The following is a 6,753-nucleotide window of genomic DNA, read 5'->3' on the forward strand; positions in this document are numbered from 1 at the left end:
ACTATAAATGCTGAAGAGGTTTTAGGGAACTGTGTACCTTCTAGCTGCTGATGGGGTGTAAAGTGCTAACAGCACTAATGAAAACTGAATGCAGCTGCTTTAAAAGGTAAAAATTGAGCTACCGTATGATGCGGCAGGGCACCTTCTGGGCCTATAACCTAAGACCACCAGAATCGGAAAGACAGAGGCAGGCAAATGTGCACTGCAGCAATATTGAAAGAGCCAAGACATGGAAGCAAAAAAAAGCTCCATAAACAGATGAATGGACAAAGAAGAAGTGGTATATGTACAGAATGGAATATTAGCCACGAAAAAAAATAAAAGAATGGCATATGCAGCACCACGGATGAGCCTAGAGATAATCACACAACGTGAAGTAAGTCAGATTGCGAAAGACAAATGTTCTACGATATCACTTATGTTATCTGAAAATTCATAAAAATGAACATATTTCCATAGGGAAAGACAATCTCAGATGGAGAAGACAAACTTATGGTTAAGCCAAAGAAAAGGTGTGAGGAATGGACAAATTAGGATATTGGGGTTAACAAACATATACTAATACATATAAAATATATCATCCCCAAAGACCTATGGAATACCAAGAGTGGTCTATTCAACACTCTACAATAACCTACATGGAAAAGGACACAAAGATCAATAGATATATGTATATGTGTACATGAACAAGATTCTGTGCAGCTAGAACAAAAGACATTTTAAAATCCAATTTGCTCTGATAAAAATGAAAACTTAAAGACACAAACAAGAATTAAGGAGGCTAAAACTTATGGGGGTTTGTCCTGACACATTCCACTCTAATCTGCAACCTAAAAGCACAACTTGCAGCAAGGTTCTGTTTCCCTAGCAAGCAGAGTTGGCAACGTAGAAATGCTGCCACCTTAAGGCCGTTTCCTCAAACAGCAGCTTTAAATCCACTGCTAATGGTCACTAATATTCACAAGGACTGCAGGGCTGTAAATGACTCATGCCCTCAAAAACTGTCCTGGGGTAGGGAATGGCCAAAAAAATCCAAACGTGGCAAATTTTTCAAGAAGGAAATTTGAAGTTGTAAGTTTAGCTGAATCTTAAAAAAAAATGAAAAGGACATTGATACACGCAAAACATCAGGAATTATTAGACGCATGCAAATCCAATCTACACAAACGTATCACCTCACACCAGTCAGAATGACCATCAGCAAAACGTCAACAAACAATAGATGTTGAAGAAGTTGTGGAGAATAGCGTAACCTCTCGGTCTAAGTGGGATGTAAACTGGTAACCGCCAATAATAGGAACAGAATGGCAGTGCGTTGAAAGGTAAAAATTGAGTCCCCATATGATCCGGAAGGCCCACTATTGGGCCTGTCACCTGTGAAAGCCAGCATCAAAAAGACACAGGATGGAACATCGTGTATTGCAGCAGTATTTACAATAGCCAAGACATGGAAGCAACAAAAATGTCCATCATCAGATGAATGGACGAAAAAGTGGTCCATGTACACAATGCAATATTAGACACAGAAAAGAATGAAACAATGCCGTTTGCAGCACCATAGACGAGGCTACACACAATCACACAACTTGAAGTAAGTCAGAAAGCGAGAGACACATATCCTATGATATCACGTATAGGTCTTATGTAAAAATTGATAGGAATGAACCTATTTCCACAGAGAAGGACACTCACGTGTTCAGAAAACAAGCTTGTGCTTAACCAAACGGAAAGGTGTGAGGAATGTATAACGGAGGATATTGGGTTTAACAGACATATGCTAATACTTATAAAATATATAATCATCAGACATACCGAATACCAAGAGAGGTCTACACAACATTCTGTAATAATCTCTACGGAACAGGATCCAAACATGAAAAGATATATGAATCAATGAAAGACATTCTGTACACCTAGAACAAACACAACATTGCAATCAAATTTGCTCTGAGAAAAATGAAAATTAAACTGAGAATATCAACAACAAATAAGTAGACATAGTTTCTGGGGGTTTGTCCTGGCACATTCCACTCTACTTTACAACCTACAAACAGGACTTCCAGGAAGGCTGTGTTGCCCTAGTAACCAGAGTTGGGAATATAGAAATGCTGCCCCCTTGTGGCCGTTTCCTGCAACAGCAGCTTTAAATGCAGAACTAATGGTCATGTGATATTCACAATTACTACAGGGCTGTAAAGGACACCTGCCCTCAAAAAATGTCCTGGTGCAGGTAATGGCCACAGGAATTCAGAACATGGCAAATTTTTCAAGGAAACAATTTGAAGAGGTGAGTTTCTCTGTTTTACTTAAAAAAAAAAAAACGTAGATGAAAGCTCAATATCGGGAATTATTAGACGCATGCAAATCCAACCTACAAAAAGGTATCACCACCCAACACTCAAAATGCCATCAGTAAAAAGTCTACAAACAATAAATTCTGAAGGGGTTTTAGAGAACTGTGTACCCTCTAGTTGCTGGTGGGATGTACACTGGTAACAGCCAGTAGTGAGAACAGAATGGAGGTGCGTTGAAAGGGAAAAATTTGAACTACCATATGATCTAGTAGGCCCACTGCTGGGCCTAATCCCTGAGAAGACCAGAATCCAAAAGACACAGGCTGGCAATCCTGCACTGCATCAATATTTAGCATTGCCAAGACTTGGAAGTAACCAAAATGTCCATCCACAGATGAATGCACAAAGAAGAAGTGGTCCATGTACACAATGCAATATTCGCCATGGAAAAGGATGAAACACTGCTCTTTGCAGCACCATAGATGAGCCTAGAGATAATCACAGAACATGAGGTAAGTCGGAAAGCAGCCGACAAATAACCTGTGATATCACTCCTAGCTGTTACCTAACAACTGACACGTATGAACATATTTCCACAGAGAAAGACTCTCACAGACTTAGAAAACAAACTATGGTTATCTAAAAGGAAAGGTGGGAGGAATGGATACATTAAGATTAGGGTTACCGTACGTATGCAAATACATATTAAACACACGTATCAAAAAGACCGACCATATACCAAGGGAGGTCTACTGAACGCTCTGTAATAATTTACACGGGGGCTTGCCTGGTGGCACCGTGGTTAAGAATCCACCTGCCAATGCAGGGGACACAGGTTCGATCCCTGGTTCGGGAAGGTCCCACATGCAGCAGAGCAACTAAGCCCGTGCACCACAACTAATGAGCCTACGCTCTGGAGCCCATGAGCCATAACTACTGAGCCCATGCGCCACAACTACTGAAGCCCACACGCCTAGAGCCCGTGCTCCGCAACAAGAGAAGCCACTGCAGTGAGAAGCCGGTACACCGCAACGGAGAGTAGCCCCCGCTCACCGCAACTGGAGAAAGCCCACATGCAGCAACGAAGATCCAACTCAGCCAAAAATAAATAAATAAATAAAATAAATTTATTTAAAAAAATAATAGTAATTTACATGGGAAGAGGATCTGTACATGAGTAGATATATATAATGTTCAATTGAACCTGATTGTGCACACCCAGAACAAACACTATTCTGCTCATTACCCCAATTTAAAAAATTAAAACCACGAACAACAATTAATGAGACATAAAGTTATTGGGGTTTTCCCTGGCACATCCCATTCTAATTTACAACCTAGGAACACAACTTTCAGGAAGGCTCTGCTGCCCTAGTAACCAGACTTGGGAATGGAGAAATGCTGCCGCCTTGTGGCCGTTTCCCACAACAGCAGCTTTAAACACAGGGCTAAGGGTCACTTGAGATTCACAGTAATTGTAGGGCCGTAAATGACACGTGTCCTCAAAACATGTCCTGGGGTAGGTAATGGCCAAGAAAGTTCACAACACGGAAAATTTTTCAAGAAAACAATTTGAAGAGGTAAGTGTTACTCACTCGGTTGTTTTAAAAAAAGAAGAACATGGATAAAAGCTCAATATCAGGAATTATTGGTTGGATGCAAATCCAAACTACAAAAAGATTTCACCACCCAATATTCAAAATGCCATCCGTAAAAAGTCTACAAACAATGCATGCTGACGGGTTGGGGGAGAAATGCATACCCACTATGCTGTTGGTTGGATGTAAACTGGTAACAGCTAATCATGAGAACAGAACGGAGCTGCGTTTAAAAGGTAAAAATTGAGCTACCATATCATGCGGCCGATCCCCTAATGGGCCTATACCCTAAGAAGACCAGAATGGGAAAGGCACAGACAGGCAAACATGCCCTGCAGCAATATTTACAATAGCCAAGCCATGCAAGCAAACAAAATGTCCATCAACAGATAAATGGACAAAGAAGAAGTGGTATACGTACCGAATGGAATAGTAGCCTCGGGAAAAAAATGAAAAATGCCGTTTGCAGGACTACACATGAGCCTAGAAATAATCATAGTACGTTACGTAAGTCAAAAGGGAATGACAAATATCCTATGATATCATTTATACGTGTTATCCTAAGATTGCTCCCAATGAACATATTTCCACAGAAAAACACACTCACAGACTGATAAAACAAACTAATGGTTAACCAAAATGAAAGGTGGGAGGATGGATAAATTAGGATTATTAGGAAATTAGCATACATATACTAACATATGTTAAATGTATATAAACATATAACATATAAACTATATGAATTATATAATCACCAATACATATAAAATATATCATGACAAAACACCTACCAAATACCAAGGGAGGTCTACTCAACATTCTGTAATAACATACATGGTAACAGGATCCGAAGATGAACAGACATATGTATGAATCATTGACCAGATTCTGTACAGCCAGACAATCACAACACTCTAATCAAATTTCCTCCGATAAGAAATATAAATTAAATTTAAAAAACGAACATAAGTAAGGAGACATAAACTTCTGGGGGCTTGTCCCAGCACATTCCACTCTAATTTACAACCGAGGAACACGACGTCCAGGAAGACTCTGTTGCCCTAGTAACAAGAGTTGAGAACGTAATAATGCTGCCGCCTTGTGGCTGTTTCCCACAACAGCAGCTTTAAACACAGTGCTAATGGTCGCTTAATAGTCACGAGGACTGCGGGGCTGTAAATGATACCTGCCCTCAAAAAATGTCCTGGGGTAGGGAATAGGCAAGAAATTTCAACACATGACAAAGTTTTCAAGAAGTCAATATGAGAGGGAAGTTGTACTCACTCTTTAAAAAAAAAAGGAAAAGAAAAAAAAAAGACATGCCTAAAGCTCAGTATAAGGAATTATTAGCTGCATGCAAATCCAACGTCCACAAAGGTTTCAGCTCACACCAGTCAAATGACCATCAGCAAAAAGTCTACAAACTATAAATGCTGAAGAGGTTTTAGGGAACTGTGTACCTTCTAGCTGCTGATGGGGTGTAAAGTGCTAACAGCACTAATGAAAACTGAATGCAGCTGCTTTAAAAGGTAAAAATTGAGCTACCGTATGATGCGGCAGGGCACCTTCTGGGCCTATAACCTAAGACCACCAGAATCGGAAAGACAGAGGCAGGCAAATGTGCACTGCAGCAATATTGAAAGAGCCAAGACATGGAAGCAAAAAAAAGCTCCATAAACAGATGAATGGACAAAGAAGAAGTGGTATATGTACAGAATGGAATATTAGCCACGAAAAAAAATAAAAGAATGGCATATGCAGCACCACGGATGAGCCTAGAGATAATCACACAACGTGAAGTAAGTCAGATTGCGAAAGACAAATGTTCTACGATATCACTTATGTTATCTGAAAATTCATAAAAATGAACATATTTCCATAGGGAAAGACAATCTCAGATGGAGAAGACAAACTTATGGTTAAGCCAAAGAAAAGGTGTGAGGAATGGACAAATTAGGATATTGGGGTTAACAAACATATACTAATACATATAAAATATATCATCCCCAAAGACCTATGGAATACCAAGAGTGGTCTATTCAACACTCTACAATAACCTACATGGAAAAGGACACAAAGATCAATAGATATATGTATATGTGTACATGAACAAGATTCTGTGCAGCTAGAACAAAAGACATTTTAAAATCCAATTTGCTCTGATAAAAATGAAAACTTAAAGACACAAACAAGAATTAAGGAGGCTAAAACTTATGGGGGTTTGTCCTGACACATTCCACTCTAATCTGCAACCTAAAAGCACAACTTGCAGCAAGGTTCTGTTTCCCTAGCAAGCAGAGTTGCCAACGTAGAAATGCTGCCACCTTAAGGCCGTTTCCTCAAACAGCAGCTTTAAATCCACTGCTAATGGTCACTAATATTCACAAGGACTGCAGGGCTGTAAATGACTCATGCCCTCAAAAACTGTCCTGGGGTAGGGAATGGCCAAAAAAATCCAAACGCGGCAAATTTTTCAAGAAGGAAATTTGAAGTTGTAAGTTTAGCTGAATCTTAAAAAAAAATGAAAAGGACATTGATACACGCAAAACATCAGGAATTATTAGACGCATGCAAATCCAATCTACACAAACGTATCACCTCACACCAGTCAGAATGACCATCAGCAAAACGTCAACAAACAATAGATGTTGAAGAAGTTGTGGAGAATAGCGTAACCTCTCGGTCTAAGTGGGATGTAAACTGGTAACCGCCAATAATAGGAACAGAATGGCAGTGCGTTGAAAGGTAAAAATTGAGTCCCCATATGATCCGGAAGGCCCACTATTGGGCCTGTCACCTGTGAAAGCCAGCATCAAAAAGACACAGGATGGAACATCGTGTATTGCAGCAGTATTTACAAT

This window comes from Eubalaena glacialis, chromosome 7 (genome assembly GCF_028564815.1).
Source record: "Eubalaena glacialis isolate mEubGla1 chromosome 7, mEubGla1.1.hap2.+ XY, whole genome shotgun sequence".
Taxonomy (NCBI): domain Eukaryota; kingdom Metazoa; phylum Chordata; class Mammalia; order Artiodactyla; family Balaenidae; genus Eubalaena; species Eubalaena glacialis.